General features: G+C 40.7%; 1 long non-coding RNA gene across 2 annotated transcripts in view; it reads right to left on the reverse strand.

Moving 5' to 3' along the window:
- Window positions 1–20,831, reverse strand: part of LOC141992765 (uncharacterized) — a 250,341-nt gene that overhangs the window by 95,976 nt on the left and 133,534 nt on the right. Inside the window, exon 1 of one of the 2 annotated variants that reach the window (XR_012640644.1) lies at window positions 13,237–13,355. The exons of the other annotated variant lie outside the window; for it this stretch is intronic. This is a non-coding gene — a long non-coding RNA (uncharacterized LOC141992765). Of the gene's footprint in view, window positions 1–13,236; window positions 13,356–20,831 lie in introns of those variants that run through there. 2 annotated transcript variants of the gene reach the window in all.

Genomic DNA, 20,831 nt, shown 5'->3' on the forward strand with positions numbered 1-20,831 from the left:
AGGGAACAGAAGAAAATATATTTCCATCTTGCAACCTAGATCTGTATCTCAATGATAATTTGGGTATCACCAATTTATCTTTTTCCACTCAAAACCCTCATTGAGCCCCTGAGGGGACACAGTGTAGAGATCAACAAAGGGAGGGGAAAGATGGGCAGATGGCGATTGGTCAGAATAAGCACACTGTGCATCTTGCCTTTTTACAGGCAGTCTAAGGCATGTGAGAAACAGCACTGAGAGCGAACACCTACCCAGAGTTTTTTCATATTGCAGAGCTTCTCCATAGATTGCTGGATGAACCTAGTGGGACTATATTTCCTGAAGAGATGAATCAATGTAACCCTGTGACATTATAAATGAGGTCATGGCAGTCACCCAGAAGCTGCAATAAGCTTGGAATCTGAAATAAGGGCTTCTCATGCTCAGGAAACAGAAGAGGCAGCCCACAAAGGTGTCTGTAGACAAACTCTCTACAGGACACCAGCTGGTGCATGACTTGACCAAATTATTCTTTTTTTTTTTTTTTTTTTTTTTGGCTGCTGTGAATGATTTACTGTAACCGAACAGGTTCCTGGGGTTCACAATCACAACAAAAGGTGGGAGCACAGTGCACACAGCCCCAGGTGGTGGCTGCTACAAACTCATCAGCAAAATAGGAGCTTCCATGAAGAGACGTAATAAGGGTGTGATACTGACTCCAGTGCTTACTTGTACAGGAGATGTCTGCAGTGTCTCAAATTGCCAGCTGATCACTCACAGCCCTAAATCTCAGCAGAAAAGACAATTAAAATCACACAGACATCTGACTTCACTGCTTTGTTCCTAGAACAGATAATTCACTTGAATCCCAGAGTCATTCCCTAGCACTCTAGATACTGCAGTTTTTCTGGCCAAGAAGCAATGACAAGCTGCTGTGGCTAGAGCCCCTTCTAATTGCATGATGATGTCATTCACCAATGGTTTTGGTGAAGGAAATAATAATTTCCCTGAAAGTTATTTGTAACACTTCCGACTCGATGCATGTAGAACATTAGTTTAATCTGTTCCTGTTTGTATATGCACCAGCACAGCCACATGCAATGCCCCAAAATAACGTATTCTCCCCCTCCTTTCCCTCTCACCTTTGATCTGAAACTGGACTTGAACCTGGGCCTCAGAGAGGAATGGTGAATGCTTTATCCCCCTTACTTTCCAATGGCAAAACTACTCCTTTATAGCATCAGTTTCGTTTCCCCAGCTATTTCCAAAGGGATAATAGTAACAGCAAGATAAAACTATTTGAAGTGCAAAACACAACTCAGCCTTATCTATGGAGCCATGACTAGCACCTCCATAATACTAGACAGCTGGAGAGAGCTTGTTTTACGATAGACAAGCTATTGGATTGGTTTCTACATTTTACTGAGATAGCAAAGAGTCAAAGAATGTCAAATAGAGTTTGAAAGAGGTAATAAGTTGCTTCGCTAAAGAAAGGAAATTATTTTTTTTCCTTTTCAAAATTAAGTAAAATTGTGAAAGCCGAAGAAAGTCTAAGCTGCACAGATTGCAAAGAATTACAAAGGGATCTCACAAAAGTGGACAACCGGACAATGGCAGATGAAATTCAATGTTGATGCACATTGGAAAACATAACACCAACTATATATATAAAATGATGGGGTCTAAATTAGCTGTTACCACTCAAGAAAGTTCTTGGAGTCATTGCGGATAGTTCTCTGAAAACATCCATTCCACGTGCAGCGGCAGTCAAAAACACTAACAGAATGTTGGAAATCATTAGGTAATGGATAGCTAATAAGAAAGAAAATATCATATTGCCTCTATATAAATCCCTACTATACCCACATCTTGAATACTGAGTGCAGATCTGGTCACCCCATCTCAAAAAAGATACATTAGAAATGGAAAAGTTTCTGAAAAGGACAACAAAAATTATTAGGGGTATGGAACAGCTTCCATACGAGGAAAGATTAATAAGACTGGGACTTTTCAGCTTGGAAAAGAGACGACTAAGCGGAGGATATGACAGAGGTCTATAAAATCATGACTGGTGTGGAGAAAGTAAATACTTCTTATCATAACACAAGAATTAGGGGTCACCAAATGAAATTAATAAGCAGTAGGTTTAAAACAAAAGGAATTATTTCTTCACACAATGCACAGTCAACCCATGGAACTCATTGCTAGGGGATGTTGTGAAGTCAAGAATAAAACAGGGTTAAAAAAACAAACCTAGGAAAGTTCATGAAGGATAGGTTCCATTAATAGCTATTAGCCAGGATGGGCAAGGATGCAAAACCATGCTTTGAAGTGTCCCTAGCCTCTGTTTGCTAGAAGCTGGGAATGGGTGACAGGGGATAGATCATTTGATGATTACCTCCTCTGTGCATTCCTACAGGGGCACCTGGCATTGGCCACTGTCAGAAGACAGGATACTGGGCTAGATGGACCTTTGGTCTGACCCAGTATGGCCATTCTTATGTCCTTATGTTCTTTTGGAAAATGGGGATCAGACTGTTATCTGGAAGGAAGTGTCTCTTTGGACTGCAATTTTCAAAGGACCTTAAAGGAGACAGGGGCCCAACTCCCTCTGAATTTCAAAGAGGAATCCCAGGCATAGTTAACTATAGAAAAAGAAGGGGGGCCAAATTCTGTTCTCAGTTACACCAGTGTAAAAGAGCACATTTGGCTCGATGTTTGAAAGGAACTCAAGCTCTTTCCCTGCTTTATCCAGTAGCTTTGGTGAGGAATCAGGGAGGGGATGGTGGTATTTTTTTTATTTTGTCCCAGTTAGAGATTCCAGCGCTGGTAAAGAGTAGCCCTTTCTCTGCACCATGGGGAGGAATCTGATCTGTTTTCTTGATCTCTACTGTAGTGATGAGTCTGATAATGTTTCCATCTGAAAGCACTAGAGAGATTCAATAAATGACACAGCAAAACATTTTCTTCTCCATGATAAATTAGAGGGGGAGGAAGGGAGGGAATCTTTAGGTCCCTCCTCCTCCTTTCTTTTCTTGGGAATCACCAATAGGGGCATTTTAAATATGATTTCCACTTAAAACTTCCATACACAAACATTCAGAGATCTTTTGCTTCTAAGCATAGTTGTACTTAATCAGACGGCTATCAAAAAAGGATCATTCCTCAAAGAAACTTTTCAAATCTATTTACCCCAAAGCTCTCCCTAGGGTTTTCTGCTGTGGCTGAAGTTTTAAAATTCTCAAGCTGGGGTTTGAGTTTTAAACTATACAGTGACAAATGATATCAAAGACAGAAGATATTATAAAGGCTGTGATCCTGATTCTGATCTCCCTTAAACCATCATAAACCAGAAGCAACTCCACTTAAAACAATGGAATTATACGGTATAAAGAGACCTTAGTCACAAGCCCTGAGAAAAGGGATGTATATAGTTTCACCACCCCTGGAGCAGGATAGGGACCAAATTGTTACTCTCAGAGAGACACAAGCTGGTTTCTGGTTGTCTTCTATTTCAGGAGGGAACTAATGTTGACCAGCTCTTCGCCTAGCACAGATGATGTCTCCTGCTGCACTGGCTCAGTCTGGCTGGCCAGTGTGTTGGCAGGGATGAATCAAGGCGCCACTCCCTTCCCACTCCCCTCCCCACCGCTATCAGTTTTAGGGATGGCCCAGGCACAAAAGTAAGGGGGCTTCCTAAACCTTCCTACTACCCAGTGCGGACATGTAGCCAGGACCATGGTTGTGACCTAAATGAGACGAGACTCACAGCCTCTAAAATGCCAAGATAGTAAAAAAAAACATACTTTAAAAATCTCTTATCGGTGTTACCAGGGCTGGCCCTAGACCAAATGGCACCCCAGGCGAGGAGCATCTTAAATACCCTGTCAGGGTTCCCTCCCCACTCTGAACTCTAGGGTACAGACGTGGGGACCCGCATGAAAGACCCCCAAGCTTATTTCTACCAGCTTAGGTTAAAAATTCCCCAAGACACAAATTCTCCCTTGTATCTTGGATTAGGTAACACTGCCACCACCAAGTGATTTAGACAAACTCAGGGAAAGGACCACCTGGAGTTCCTACTCCCCCCCTAATATCCCCCCAACTCCCCGCACCCCCTTTCCTGGGGAGGCTTGAGAATAAACAAGATGAGCACAGACCAACCTTGGGTTTTTTTAGGACACAAAAAAAACCCCAATCAGATTCTAAAAGAAACAGAACTTTATTAGAAAGAAAAAGGGTCAAAGAAGCACTTCTGAAAAATTAGAATGGAAGATAATCTTACAGGGCAATCAGATTCAAAAACACGATTTCCCTCTTGGCCAAACTTTAAAGTTACAAAAAGAAAACCAGGAATACACCTTCCTTTCAGCACAGAGAAAATCACAAGCCAAAACAAAAATAAGCTAATGCATTCCCTTGCTAGTACTTACTAATTCTAATGGAGTTGGGTTGCTTGCTTCCTTGATCTGTGTCCGGCAAGCACCCAGAACAGACAGGTCAGGTGCTTTTGGTCAGGTGCCAGCGAGGTTACCTGAGCTTCTTAACCCTTTACAGGTAAAAGGATTCTGTGCCTCCGGCCAGGAGGGATTTTATAGCATTGTACACAGGAAGGTTGTTACCCTTCCCTTTATATTTATGACACGCCTCAATTCCATTTGTTGAACTTTTGAAAACCTTATTTTTTTATTGCATTTGTAGCCCATTTCACAACTCTGATGCACAATTTGCATGCATGCTTTATCCCTCTCATATACGATGAAGAAAGCTCTTGGATTCAGCGCAAGGATCCTTGCCTGGATGCCACTGTATCTTCCCTTCGTGTTCACACCATTGTCATAGCCTTGGCCACAGCAGTCTTGAAGCTTTTTTTTTCATTCTCATTCAAAACGTTCATAAACCGGCCTTTTCCAGCAGAGTCATCCTCAGACCAGGAACAGATGAAGTGTTCCTTTACTTGGACACAGCCATCTTTGTCATCCAGCAATCTTACTATAAATGCCATCTTTTCACTGTGACTCATGTTGGGAGTGCAGTCCATTAGGACGGCATAGTACTTCGCTTTGCCAAGCTGCATCAGTATGTTATCAAGCACCTTCTTTGCCATAAGGTCAATCAATTCATTATTAAGTGTTTTGCTGTAGTAATGGTCCATAGCTTCTTCACAAACTGCTCAATGTAGGTGCTCACACATGACTTCGTCGTATTTCACAAGGAGTTCTACCAGAGAAAATTACCTTTATGTTCAGTGAACAACTTATCCTACAAGCCCTGTGCGACACTGATCCAATTAAAATATGACATGTAGATCATTGTTGCTATCACTGTTATATAATTGCAACAAATCTTATGCAAAGTGTGTCAAGTAAGGTGTCAACAGAAAAGTTATGATTTGATTAATATGATTATGCATGTATAATTTTTATATGTGAAGTTACAAGCATTGGCTCTGTACCCGTATTTCAAATATGTTTGCTCCTGTGGCAACGCCCACAAGGTATTTAGCCTGCACATCTTGAAGGGACTATTCAAGTTAAGTGTCCCATTAAAGAACGCTTAACTCACAATGGAAGATGCCTTCACAATGGAAGACGCCTATCGACACTTAATGAACTTTCCTGCTGTGACTAAGTGAAATCAGGCATGGATGTGTGACTTGCCCATGTGACCCCAAACACCATCTTGTTACCTGTAATTTTCCACTAGCTCTGCTGAGGGCTTTGTTTGAAACAATGGATTTCCCTCCACATGGCAGAAGCTATAAAAGGCCCTGGAAACATCTCCATTTTGCCTCTTTCCTTCTCAAACCTCTGAACTATGAACTTATACTAATGGGAGCATTCTGACCAAAGGACTGAGGACCTTCCAATGATTTGGACGCAACCAGAGACTTAAGAAGCCAGCAGTTTATTCCATCAGTGCTACAAGCCTGATCCAAGAACTTTGCAATTGTTGTATGTATTTGATTCCTTTACCCAATTTTAACTCTCACCTTGCTTTCTTTCTTCTATAACTATACCTTTAGATTTTAGATACTAAAGGATTGGCAACAACATGAATACTGGGTAGGATCGGATTTGTATATTGACCTGGTGTGCGGCTGGTCCTTTGGGATCAGAAGAACCCTTTTGTTGGATGAAATTCGTTTTAAAGAACCACTCATCTTTAAGTCTAGTGTTTTTGGTGATACAAGGACTAGAATACCAAAGGAAACTGCTTTTCTGACTTCTTGTTAGCCAATGTGGTGAAACAGAAGTTTACTTTTGTTGCTGGTTTGGTATATCTTATGGGAGAATAACCACCAGTTTTGATTGTGTCTGCCCTATTTCTCAGCAGTTTGTCCTGAATTTGATATTCTCAGCTGTGACCCATGGAGGCACGTCAGTGACACCCCAGAAAGCCAAAGTATTCTTTGCAAGGAAGAGGGTAATTAAGATCAGATGCTCAAGTATGTTCTTCCAATGCTGGGTTTCTATGTTAATAATGCACTGGTTTTCTGCATCTATGCATTTATTCAGCTTGAGCCTGGACTCAATCTCCATCCATTTGGAGTAGGCTGTAAAATAGCTGGGTGACTTTTCATGTTGCTTCAGAGCATCAGCTAAGGTATGTCAGTAATTGTATCTGGAAAGTGCAAGCAATGATTTGACATTTTTGTCAAATATTTCACAACAAAAACAGGACACTGTCAGTTGATTTCAAGTAAACTAGCCAAGGCCAATTCAGTTTCTCACCATTTTTGAGCACTCTTTCACAGTGTGACTTTGAGAAGTGTCGTTTCTGCTCATTTACTGGAAACATCATAGCCTCGATTTTGCCCAGCCCACTCAAATTGTACAATCAAATATTGTCAAAGTTTAGGATTGCCAGCCATAATGCAGGATCTGATGTATTGATTTGTGGTGTGCAATTTTTCTCAGTGCTGTTTCTGTCATCATGTGAGGCTAATTCTTCTTTATTGTTTCTCTCCTTTTCATGTAAACCAGATTTTTCTTTATAGAATAGAATAGAATAGAATAGAATAGAATAGAATAGCAGAGTTGGAAGGGACCTCTGGAGGCCATCTAGTCCAACCCCCTGCCCAGAGCAGGACCAATCCCAACTAAATCATCCCAGCCAGGGCTTTGTCAAGCCTGACCTTAAAAACTTCTAAGGAAGGGGATTCCACCACCTCCCTAGGTAATCATTACTTTCCTTTTCATGTGAGCCACATTCTTCTTTGTCATCACTCTCCTTCATGCCACCAGGAAAACAGGACAATTCTCCATCACTTTCCACACATTCCCATTCCTTATCTTCAGGTAAATCTGCTAATTCCTTACTAATAGGACTTCCATCATTTACGCTTTGCTCCTCAGTTTCTTCTGCACTGGAACAATTGCTACGGCCTAAAACCTGGGCTATGTTGTTCTGTTTCAGATCTTCTCCCATCAAATTTGCCCCTTGCTACAAACTAGATTGCAATTCAGCTTTTTGCCTCCTACACTAAGCTCCTGAAGGCTTCTTCAGGGGCATCTTTTATTTTCTTTGGGGGGAAACAGGCAGTATTAGGGAGAGCAAAAGTCTACATTCCATATTCTTAGAAAGTCGTCAAACATTACGTGTTAAGCATGGCAAAAGAAGGATCAGTATTTCTTTTATATTGTTGCATAGATAGGGGTTCAACAAATATCTCATGGTCTCATTAAATGTGTTCTTTATTAGTCGCTACTTACACTCTTCAAGTCTTAAAACACAGGTACACTTTCACAATTACACAATAAAACAAGGTTCACAGTTTTGCAGCTGGGCTCTCACTTCACTTCATTCTTATATCTCACTGACTGACTGGTGACACCCACCCCTTTTATACTCATGAGGGCATGGCTGAAACATTCTAAGAGGTTCAAGGAAAATGTAGTTTTCAAGTCTGAAAGGTTCCACAAGATTCTCCAACAGTCCAGAACATACTAGGATGTTAGTGAAAAATGAATCCACATACAGAATAACTGAAACATTTTACTTCAAACATTTTATTTTCCCTTTTGTTGTTAACAGCACCCTGAGCCTGACACCCTCCCGAGCCCGGCACACCAGGTGGTCGCCTGGGTTGCCTTCCCCTAAATCCAGCCCTGGATGTTACCAATATCCACAGTCAAAAGAAATAGTCTCTGCAAAAGTTCTTTTTCCTATTAACAAAATTTTCCTGTTTCCAAGTTTGCAAAATTATTTCATTAAGCAGAATAATGTATGATGAAATTTTATTTGAAACATTTTCTACTCTCTGGATGTTTGCAGGAGTTTAGCTGTTTCTCTGAACAGGCTGAATGTCTCAACTCCAAAATCAGGATGAAAAGTCAAAATATTAAATATTTTTGCAAAATGGAAAATTCTGAAAAATTTCCATTTGAAATGAAGCATTTCAACATTTCTGATAAAAACAAATCTTTGTCATTCTCAAATCAAAAATATTTTGTTTCAATTTGTTGACTCTTATGAAAATATTTTTCGTTTTGGCTGGGTTTTACATTAATATGCATCACCCCGAGCTATCATGGTGCCTCATGGGAGCTCTAGTTCATATGCCCATTTTACGTATGGGTCAGGCTCCCAAGCTGGACTACATCTCTCCTGGTACACCATGATCATGTGACATCTGATGTATCACATTGGTAAAATCAGAGGGGAGACCATGGTGCATCATGGGAGATGTAGACTGGCTGGGGAACTTGTCCAACTAAGTAGAATTGGGTATGAGGCACCCAAACTATAACTCCTATGAGGCACTGTGACAGCTCAAGCAGAAACACATGAATGTCAAACTGATCCAAAATGAAACCATGATTCAGTTTGACAAACCAAAATGTATTGATTTGGGTCAGTGCAACCACCCCTCTCCCCTTCCCCCAGAATTATTTAATTATGATTTTCCAAATATAAAAAGTCAAAAAATTTCAGTAAAATTGAAATTTGCCCCCAGAAATGTTTGATTTTTCAAAAACTGTATTTTCCATCGAAAAAAATTTCAATTGATAATTCCCACCCAGCTCCATTTGTGAGATAGGCTCTTATTATAGAGTTTTCTGGTCATAGTTAGTACCTTTTCAGTGTCCTGCACTTCTGTTTCTGATGCCAGTTGTAACCGGGAAGCGTAGAGGCAGAGGTCGGAAATGAAGTTAACTAAACTTTTTCAAAACTCAAAAAGTGCTCAGTTGTGGGCGATGATTCAGAGTGGGATTTGCTTTCTCAGAACCAATTTTCCCATTTGTTATTATAACATTATATTCCTGACAGCACAACCATACCTATGCCAAAAGACCACTGTAAGTATGAGGAATCAAGCAGAAAAGGAAACTGAGCTGTGAAGCAGAAAGTCCTTACTAAGTGAGGACAGGCATAAGCTGCAGCATTTGAATCTAGATCTATATATCCTCAGAGAATGAGGGTATTTTGATCCAAAGCATTAGTGCGGGTTCCTAATGTCTTCAATAATAGCAATGGAAATATAAATAAATACTGACGCAGTATAGCTTGGTAAAATGTCCTCTTGTTTTGGTGTATGAATCAGTGGGAACATTCCCCATCACGGAGTTCCCCCTTTTCAGAAGGCTCCCCAGTTCTAAACATTTGGTGTTCATTCACAAACAGGCGGCTAAAGCCACTTGAGAAATAAATCAAGAATCATGATAAAACAAAGTCTGAAGGTGAAATCCTCGTCCCATTGAAGCCAGTGGGCCCAGAGCCTCACCCTAAAGATAGGGATGGATCCTCAATCACTGTGATAATCTGCTCTAGTTCTATCAATTTTGTTTGTCTCGGCCACCTTTAAAATGTCTGGGTAGACCTCATGGAAGAGCGGAGCCATAATATACACACAAAATGAGATCTCTGTTTTCCAAAGCACTGGCATTTAAAAGATATTTGATTTGGTTGGATTCAGACTTTGCCACTTGAAAATCTGACCTTGGCACTTATTTATACTACTTTGCGGCACTTGAATTCATGCCAATATCCAGTGGCCTCCAAAAAGCAGGGCAGACCAAGACGACAATAGATTGTACACAACTACAACCCTAATACTCCAACAGGAGCAAAGACATCTTGGTTTCATCTGGTAACAGTTTGTTGTTATTAGCTTTCTCCTTTATATGAAATTGAATTTACTGTCCATGAAAGTGAGGCACTGATAACCACAAAAACAGGCCCAAACATAGTTCAGACAGGTGCTGTGCACACTTCCTCCAATGTAGCTGTGCAAAGCCACGTTCATGGGCTGCACTCTCAGGGGAGAAAATGTTAATATTAACATCAAAGTGAAGCAAACAGAACTACAGGAAATTACACTACACTGTCACCTTAATGGTATAACATTAATTTTCTGTTATGCAATTTATTTTCTACAAAAAACTCCTTCCTTCCCCCCCCCCCCCAATCCCGTTCTTTGGAATCAGCAAATACCACGTCTCCTGTAATTTTGGAGGGAAAGTCTGGAAGAGGAAGTCTGGTAATTATTACTGTGTGCATTTCCCTTGTGACTTAAACTTACAAACCTTCTCTGATCACATGTAAGCAGAATAATGTATTTGGCTGTTTGTTTATGGGACATTGAAATTCATCCTTTAACATAAACCAGTTTCAGTGGTTTTTTTCCCTCTTTGCTGAAAAAGCTGGGAACAAAATGTGACTAGAGGGGGGAAGGTTTGCCGGCCATATCACATAAGGTTAACAATGGAAGCCTTGCCATTGGCTGAATTGTTCTGCCACAGGGAGACCTTGCATTTAGGTCATGATCTTGGTCCCGAGGCAACAGGGTCTTGCAGAGGGAGCACATTGAGCCCCCAGTACAAAGGGTGCACTTTGGAATGTTCTCCAGCAACCCCTTTGGTACAGAGAACTCCAACAGCCCCCATTGCTACTCCACTAGATGGACAGTCACAATAGCTAGCTATATGACACTTCACTGATGCCACATATGCCTGAACTGAGCAACGTAAGATTTGCCGTAATACACGAGAATCCAGTATTCTCCCTCTGGCAGGTTGTCAACGCTGGACTTATTTTCCTAAACTTTCCCACCATTGCAGCTCCAGTAATGTTAGCAAAGGTGTAAGCTCTAGGGGAGAAAAGGCACCAGTGTTTTAACAACCGTGTCATCTCAGAGCATCTTAGACACTTTTGAAAAACCTAATTAGGCACCTATCTGCATATTAGGCACCAAAATATCTGCCCTGGGTGCCCAGCTCCCATTGGATTTCAGTGGAATTTGGGTGCCCAATTCCTTTAGTTTCCTGTCTGGTTCAAGGTCACAGAGCACACCAGTAGCAGAACAAGGAGCAGAACATTTTCTCCCTCCCATGCTGGTAAATTAACAACTAGACAATGTTAACTATAGAAGCATTCCTTAATATTACTATTGCACCCTCGGTGTGCCTGGCAGGTTAGCAGGTCTGGATACAGAGCTCCTCAATATTGATACATTACCAGTTAAGTGTGCCTCTTGGGCATGAATGCAAACTTTATCCTTTTCTTGGATACAAAAAAGCAGTAAAGCATGATTTTCTTTTCACCCGCAGACTATTTCTGATTTTAACCATGCTGTATAATCAGCTCCAGTTCATGTGCCATATCTTTCTTTTCCTTTCTTAAAGGATCAGGAGTAGCAAAGCTGATCCCAAGGGCAAAACAGTAAGGATTCTAGGAGTCTGAGTGTTTGCAGTTCTCTGATAAACAGCCTCAGCCTTTCACTTGGTAGTTTAGTAGAGTTCTCCTTACACTATTGGCTGACAGAATCCAGATCTCTTGAACTTGCTACTCTAAGCTGAAGACATAGGCTTAAGGATGGGGAGGTGGTTTGTTATGCAGGATTCAATACTGCTACTGTATTAGGCAGGACACAGGTGGGATGCCTCCTTCTGGGGATGGGGTAAGGTTGGAAATTCATTAGCAGTTCTGTGCTTCAAGTGACAGCGGTTTAAAATGGTCAACCCATACCGTGGAAGTTACTGAGTGGATTGATCCTGATGTATCTGAAAACATTTAACCTTTCATGAATAAATTTAGAAATGGGCCCAAACTAGACCTCCAGATCTAAATTTGGATGTTCTGAGAGTGCAGGATATTAGGATTTGGGCCCATTACACAGATGGCTGTTGCTAAGAACTCAGATGCAAACCCAGATCTGGGCTCCAGAACTGGTGTCTGGTAGAGGCCCAATCTCTCCTCATTTTAATTAGATTTGTATCATATATGCATTCATTTGTTTTTCAGTTGATCTTTGTTCCCAGAGCCATTTTCAGGACATTACATATAAACAACCCTATGTCTTTCAGTGTAGCCTTAACTGTCTTGTTCATCCATCCCAGTGGCTGTGCTCTGTACTCCGTAGTCTGTTGACATAACATTGAAATCAGTGGAACATTAACTGATATAGCCAAAGCAACAGTTGAGATAAATTCTTGTGGACACACTACTACGTTAATTCAGCTACCAATAGAATAGCCTTCTCTTCTTGCCAAGCATTCATCTCCAATTCTTCGAAAGCTAGGGCTAGTGGTAGACAGAAAAAATGCAGCGGTGAGCTTTTATTCTCACTGTGAATTTGGCTGTTGTGCTTCTAACAGAAAAGGCAAAGGAATGTGCCTTGATATTTTAATCTGTTGGGTATGTTATTGAGCATATGATGGCTATTAATTTTGTTTGTTCATATGCACTTTCCTGCATGTGCTTCTGTAAACATAGTCTGAGCTCATAAAATGTAAATTAGGAATGAAATAAAATAAATAAGGCAATAATCCAAATCTTCTGGTCTCTTTTGGCCCAGAGTACTTGGTTCCTGTTAACTATTTCCAGACCATTTACAAACAAGTGGCAATTTACCAGAACAAGCATCTTGATTCAAACCTTTTTATGATGCAATGAAAAAACAGCCTTGTAAATCCAACAATTAACACGAGCTTACTGTTTGAAATTAAATCAGGGATAAAAAAAAATGTCAAAGCTTTCACTGCAGTCAGTGGGAGCTTTGAATGTGTAAGCATATTGAGGGACCATCCTGCGTTAGGATCCCGCAGAATGGGGCAGGGTCAGTCATTTATCATAGCTCAGTGGGGCCCAACCTTGTTAAGGCCTTTAGGGTGCCACCACAATATACATATTAACATATAATAATAGGCAGCTCCCTAACGAAGGACTTGCAACAACAGATGTTTTCTATACATGGAGTAAAATAAAAATTAAATGAATCCAAGATACAGTATATTGATCATGTGAGGAAATTACCTTACAAATAGGTGAAGGGCTCCATTCCAGTAGATGTCATTTCAGGGTCCTTAATGGGCATCTTACATTTGTTATTTTCTGCTATGAGAAGTATTATTATTAGTGTAACACCAACCAAGATTGGGCCCGTTGAGCTAGGCGCTGTACAAAAATACAGTAAGAGACAGGTCCCGCTAAAAGGAGCTCACAGTCCAAATAGACAACAAAGACAAAGTGTGGGAAGGGAAACAGAGTCAGAGAGAGGTGAAAGTCCAAAGTCACACAGCAAGTCAGAGGCAGAGCCTAGGAAGCCTGAGTTCTATTCTGAGTCCCAGGCTAGTCCCCTGTCTAAATGGACCACATTGCTCCTTCTGAAGCTTGCAAGACTCAAACAGTGGAAGAAAGACTGATGATGGGGACATACACGCACACACACTAAGGGTGTAGAAAGCTTCAAACCTGTGGGGTTTTGTTTCTTTAGAACAAATTATTTATCCTATAACTCCAGTTTTTCTTGTCACTTAGAAATAGAAGTAACTAGCTGGCTAATGTGTAACTAGGATGCAGAATATGAACTGTTAACCCTTAAAATCCCAGCATGTTGCTACATGGTAATTCAGTGAAATAAAATACTTCATGTGCTTGTTGTGTAAGAAGAAATGCTGTACTGATTTCTGTCTCAAAAACTACAGAGGGAAAAACAGGACTTGCTCAAATGAATCACCTCTTAGCAGACCCTAGTGTAGGTCAGTCATTTGCTAAATGTTCAACAAAAATGCCTAGGTTAATATTAAAAAATGTTGATTTTTTTGTTTTTAAATTTCCATCTCACAGTAATGCCTTATTGATTTTGGTGAAGTTCAGTATTGCAAAAGTTTCAGCAAAGATGGGAAGCAATTGCCAGAGGCTTTTGGATGGTTAAGGAAACACAATGTGCAAATCCAAACTATTCAAAAAGTATATTGTGAATTATCAATAAAGTATGTGCTTTTTCATATAGCCAATAAATATGTCAGTTTTGTAGTTTGCAGATTCAATAACCATATTAAAAACCAAATGGCAAAGGTGATAATATAAAGCACCTTTTACCGTGAAAGATCTCAAAATGCGACGTAGGTCCTGATCCTGCCATGGGATCTGCACAGGCCAGCTTCAGTGAGATACTGTGCAAGGGTCTGCCCACATGGATCCCATGGCATGATCAGGAGTACAGACTGATCTGATCTGCACCAGTGAATTCACTCCTGCATTCTATGTGAACCCTGAAACTTTTACAAAACTAGTTTCCTACATAGTTGATATGCTGACCCAATTATACTGTATTATATAGTTTTCAATTTTTATTTTAATCCGTTTATACAGGATATTTTCAATATGCAACTCCAGTTGAGCCTAATCAGCGCTGAGTAGAGTGGAAAAATTACTTCTCGTGTCTTGCTTACAACACTCCTGCTAATACATCCCAGAATGATGTTCGCTTTTTTTTTTTTTTTTTGCGCAACAGCGTTACACTGTTGACTCATATTTAACTTGTGGTCCACTCTGACCCCCAGATCCCTTTCCACAGTACTCTTTCCTAGGCAGTCATTTCCCATTTTGTATATGCACAACTAATTGTTTCTTCCTAAGTGGAGTACTTTGCATGTGTCCTTATTGAATTTCATCCTATTTACTTCAGAGCATTTCTCCAGTTTGTCCAGATCATTTTGAATTTTAATCCTATCCTCCAAAAAACTTGCAACCCCTCCTAGCTTGGTATTGTCCACAAACTGTATAAGTGTACTCTCTATGCCATTATCTAAGTCATTGATGAAGATATTGAACAGACCCAGAACTGATCCCTGCGGGACCCCACTTTTTATGTCCTTCCAGCATGACTGTGAACCACTGATAACTACTCTCTGGGAATGATTTTCCAACCAGTATTGCATACAGATATGAATATATCACACACAAAACAGAAATACAGTGTCCAGGGGAAATATCTCAAACAGCCATATCAGCCAATGCAAAAAAACAAACAAAAAACCAAAAACCAAAACCAAAATCTATATATATTAGAGCAATGGTGCATTATTGGCTGCATATTGTCATTAAATGCATTGCATTGGATGATATACTTGAAATCCATCTTATGGGCAATAACATCACTGCTTGCTCTTGCACAGACTATAAATAAAACTCCAGATCCCATCTCCAAGAATGATGCAATAAATACAAATACCTGGACAGCTCAAGAAACTGGTACTTGGTTTACAGATTTGCAACTGGTTCTAATACAGACTATATTGGTAGTTATTAATGTTGATAATTGCCGCCTCACTCCCCCCCTCCCCGCCCCAGCCCCCCAGTCCATTTTCTGGAGTGAATCAAAGGACTGTAGAAGACTATTCAGGTGGTTTTGGTCATCAACACAATTATTTGTTCTCTAGTTCAGCTTCTTACACAAAGGGGTTCATTTTTTAAAGGAGCGAGGGCATGTGTGAAAGGGACAGTGAACTGCAGGCAAAATCAGTATACTTGCCCAACTAATTGCTCTGCATCCTCAATCAGGTAATCAGAAGTGCATGTAATTGGATTTGCTCCTGCAGTCCAACTGTGGGTGCAAAAATGCAGGCATGCATTTTGAGGCACAAATTGTACCCATGAAATGAAGAGTGCCCTACTGAAAAACAGTCTCTCTGTGTTTCTGTTTGGATCAATGTCCTCTGCTGTATCTGCAGTCTCTTCTCACACATCTGCAATGCGTTTTGGTTGTTTTTTGGTTTTTTTTTAAAGCAGCCTGCTAACAGCTTATCTTCAACAGCCTTCTAAAAACAGACCAAAGGGGAAGTCACAAACACGAGACGGCAGTCATCACTTCAGACTTAACTGCCTACTCAAGCTGAGCCATCTTAATGAATGTACTCTTTGTGGCCAGAAGCCTGGATGCATTCTAGGAAATATATCATGCGGAATGTAAAAATAAAAAGATTCTCAGAGAACAGGAAGGTGTCTGCAAAATTAGAAGTGCCCTCAACTCAGATTCTGCACAGCTTCTCCACAGCACCCACTTTCAGCTGAGGGCAGCAGTTAAACGTCAAGTGTCAGTGGCTATGGGTTGCTTTTTGTCTAAAACTGTGTAAATGACAATAGTTGAGGAGTTCTGACAGAACTGGCTATAGTCAGGCACAATTTAATGAGGACCCATGAAAGCTTCCTCCATTATGCCCATCACTGTCAGAGTACCTGAGCCCTGACCAGTAAGACCTCTTATTCCATTCCTGGGTCCCACACACAACTCTTTCTGATCCATCTAAATCCTGTCAGACTACATCCTTTGATGTTCCTGTCTTGGTGCCGCTTTCCTTAGCCAGTGAACTGATAGGCTGCATCCCCTGTTACTCTGGGTTTTGGCCTCCCTCAAGTACGGCTTGCCAACGGTGCCAAAATGTGTGGTGGCTTTGTAGAAGCAGGGTGGGTGAGGTATTATCTTTTATTGGGCCAACTTCTGTTGGTGAGAGAGACAAGTTTTCAAGCTTACACAGAGCTCTTCTTCAGGTCTGGGCCTGTCACTGATTTGAAGAAGAGCTCTTGAGTAAGCTTGAAAACTTGTCTCTCTCACCACAGAAGCTGCTCCAATAAAAGATGTTACCTCATCCACCTTCTCTCTCTAATATCCTTGGACCAATGTGATTACAACACCACAGCCTACAACAATGGTAGCTTTGTGATTCTTCAGGTACAAATAAGATGAGACCCCCTCAATTCCTTTTCACCACGTGATGTAAACCAGGACTGACATGATCACAGTATTGCCAACTCTCCCAGTATTTGTTTTTGTTTAATGCCCCAGCTCCTGGAATCCTGTGAGCATCTAAACTTGCATTTAAAAAAAAAAGTTTCGAGCCCTTATGGCTGTGCAGAAAAGCTTAAAAACATGAACCCTAAAGGTTCAAAATCCAGAAACTAAATAAAAATAATCCACCTTTATTATTTTTAACGTCTCTTGTTTTCTAGAGATTCTGGTGGACATGATTCACGATTATTGATCACCTGGAGTTGGTGATTTTTCAGTGCTTGTTTAACTATCTTTCAGTTTGCTTCTCATACAAAGTTTGGTGCCTTACACATTGAAAAGGATATGTGGTTGAAGGAGATATATAGTTCTAAACCATTTCCTGGATTTTATCTTAAAAAACAAACCCACTTGTGGATAATGTATGATATTGTATCTTTTGGAAGTGCAATCTACACTTTCTAATAAAATTAGTCCTAATAATAAGTAACCCACCTTTGGTTTCAGAAAAAAAAAAAGAAAACCGGGTCTCAAACCATGGCAGATGCATTAGTGCTTCCAACTATGATCTTAGTTGACTTTAACAGGTGCCACAGCATTATAATTAGCTGCGGTATATATTACTGCCTCAGAGTAGGTTGCCCAAGAGCAGAGGTTGGATTTGAATCTTCAGGCTAAGAAACTAATAAACAGTACTATTTCAATTAGGCAATTTCTAGTGAAAAAAGCTCAGACCTCTACTGGAAACAAAATATCCTAATAGACTATTCAACAGACAGGATTCTAGGCCAAGATATATGGCTCTAGGAAAACTGAATCCATATTGCTCTCCTTGAGAGAAAATTTTATTTTAATTTAAAAATAAAATGTGTCTTTCTTCATTCTGGAGACATACGCCAATAAATTCCCATTTTACACATAGTAACTGCCAGTCCCTGCGTGGGGAAAAAAGTTAGGCTCCCTGACAAAACAGAGGTTTCTGATGGTGCCACATAATTAAAAAATGGCCTTTTACACACAAAAATTCCAAGCAGTCAATGCATAACATAGACTGGGCCCATTTTTCATTGGTTTGTTTCTCTAATTGGTTGTGGATATTCCAAAATCTACTGCTGAATATCCTCTGGGGAACTTTTAGGTTTGAGAATTTGGAAGTTTCCATGCAAGATTAATATCACTAGAATACCTGCAAATAAAAACTTTCTGCGGAACACTTAACACCCTAGAAAAGGTACAAGAAGAAAACATGAGACACTTGCTTCCCATCTGAACAGCTCCCATTCTATCTGTGAACCTCCTACACTGGGTATGCTTGCATTTATCTTGAGTATAGGAGAACTACATTGTTTAAGCTCCACATCAATACATCTTCCTTTACACTGGGCACCTGGGTGGGTTTTGGCAGCTGGAGCATATGAAGGGCAGAGGCAGTTGGGCTAAGGCAGTGCCTATTTGTCTTCTGCTCTTTGCCCTTCCATGCATCATGATTGATGCCTTCCAGCTTCCCTCCCCCAGGATACGAGCTAACAAAGGGTCATATCTGCTAAATTGACTCCAACAAAATTACTTCCCATGCTGACCAAAATCAGCATGAAAGAGCTGTTGATATGCCATACTGCCAGCGCCCAGAACAATGAGGTCCTGGTCAATGACTGGGTCTCCTCTATGCTACCACCATAATAAATAAATAAATAAAAATAATAATAAATACCTGGCCAATATGAGGCCTGCAGAGGAGACATACACTTGGAGTATATGTTCTTTCTCTAGAAGATCTTACCTTTTTTGCCTTGTTTGTTGCTCTCCTAATCCAAAATAAGCTCAGACTAAAAGGATCAGTCTCCTCCTCTGCGTCTAAGGAGAAACAAAACATGGGCTAGCCAACTGCTTCAGCAAGTTTCAAGTTATGATATTTAACTTGCCATTATGCAGCTCAACCACTAGATGTCTCTGTGCTGTATTAAAAGACCCACAAAAGGTGAGGTCTTTCTGAGAACTGACTAAGATGGAAAGCAGCTTCTTGCTGTCCTCTCTAAGAGATGCCTGTAGCTTAAGATGCACCACATATTATGGCACCTGCTTAGCTAGGGTAAGATACCTATCTCTGTGCATGAATCCTGCTTCACACCCCGCCAGATTAGAAAACCACCCATACTTCATAACTGGCTGGCTCAATTGTCCAAATGTCAACGTACACATGACTGAGTTACTTAAAAGAAAACAAGTGAACATTATAGTCTCTTTAAAAAGACATCCCAAAGCCCTCTGGCAAAAGCGCTCACTGGGATTTAAACTAAACTGAAATAAAGTCTCATTGTCTGATGCTACAAAGCAAACATGGCAGCTCCTGAGAAGACGACATTGGGCTTTTTTTGCAGAGAGGAAATGCTCACATTTGAATACCTCCATAATATACTTCTTTATAAGCAGATACGTTTCCAGGCGGATTACATTTGAACCACTGCAAGTTCACTTGACCCCCGTTCTCTGTGGAGTTAAGTACATCCTTAGGGCTATAGTTTAACATAGCATTTTGGGAATGTAAAGATTTAAGGTGACGTTGGCCTTTCTACCAGCTCCTTAATCTGTTTACAAGATCTTCCTGCACTTTGACCCTTGGGGAAAACATATGCTTCAGTTAAATGGTGAGACACTTACTCTATTCTGTGGGAGATGGTGGAATTACAAGCCTCCTGAGCATATAAGAGGCAAGCAAATATAGAACAGGAGAAACAGAGGGAGGAGACCTGGCCTCATCACTGAAGTTGAATGTTAGAACTATATCCAAGACAGATAATAAATAATAATAGTAATTTATATCTGGGTGCAGCAAACATGGAAGGATGATTCAGTGATTTAGGGCACTAGCACGGGACTTGGAAGATCCAAGCTCCGTTCCTTGCTAGTCCCTCAGTTTCTCTGTGCCTCGTTTCCCCATCTGTAAAATGGGGATAATTGCACTGTCCTACCTCCCAGGGGTGTTATGAAGATAAAGGCATTAAAGGTTGCAAGGCGCTCAGATACGATGGTAATGGGAGCCATGGAAGTACCTTAGATACCTAAAATATAGATGCTCAAGCCTCTAAAGTGTATTTTTACTTACACACCATCCCTCCCCCCTTAAATAAAATGAATGAGTGAATTTGTAGCCCTTTAACTCAATTATTCATTGTTTTGTTAAAAGTGCTGGCAGTATGCTCAGCGGAAGACACAGATGGCCAGATCCTCCGTCACACTGAGTGAGTTACATCAGCTGCAAGAGTTGCATAGGGACCTCTGGAATCTCATGGGTTCCACCTCCCTTCCGCTACCCCAGGCATACTTCCAACAGGCCCCCTACACAGAGTGGAGGAGTGGGCTGGCCAGAGTGTAGCATATAAATGAAAGTGAGAGACTCATAGCATGAGTGTGGCCAAGTGCTTTGCAAGCTCTTCAAAGCAGGGACTGTCTCTTCCTGTGCATTTGGAAAGCACCTACCTTATTCTGGGTGCTACCACAATCCAAATAAATAATAATAAATGTAGCTAATGCCTCTGAATCCTGACTTCAGAGATCCTGCTCTTTCAGTCACGTGCCCAATACTCTCACCTCTGCCAGTGTGTGTCTGTTTTAACCCATGCCAGAGCTGTCAATGCCCCTCTGCCTAGTTCTGGAACACCCTGTTTGAGAAGAGATTGTCCAAATGGCAGGGCAGTTATGATAAGATATATACATGGGGAAACCAACAAAGTTGTTTTAGTTATGGACTTAGAGTACTGAAAAAATAACATTGACTCTTTCATGGTGTTTTGGACCAAAGATTTTTACCTTCCTGTAGCTGTTTAGTAACCAACATGAA

Source organism: Natator depressus, chromosome 8, assembly GCF_965152275.1.
Source record: "Natator depressus isolate rNatDep1 chromosome 8, rNatDep2.hap1, whole genome shotgun sequence".
NCBI lineage: Eukaryota > Metazoa > Chordata > Testudines > Cheloniidae > Natator > Natator depressus.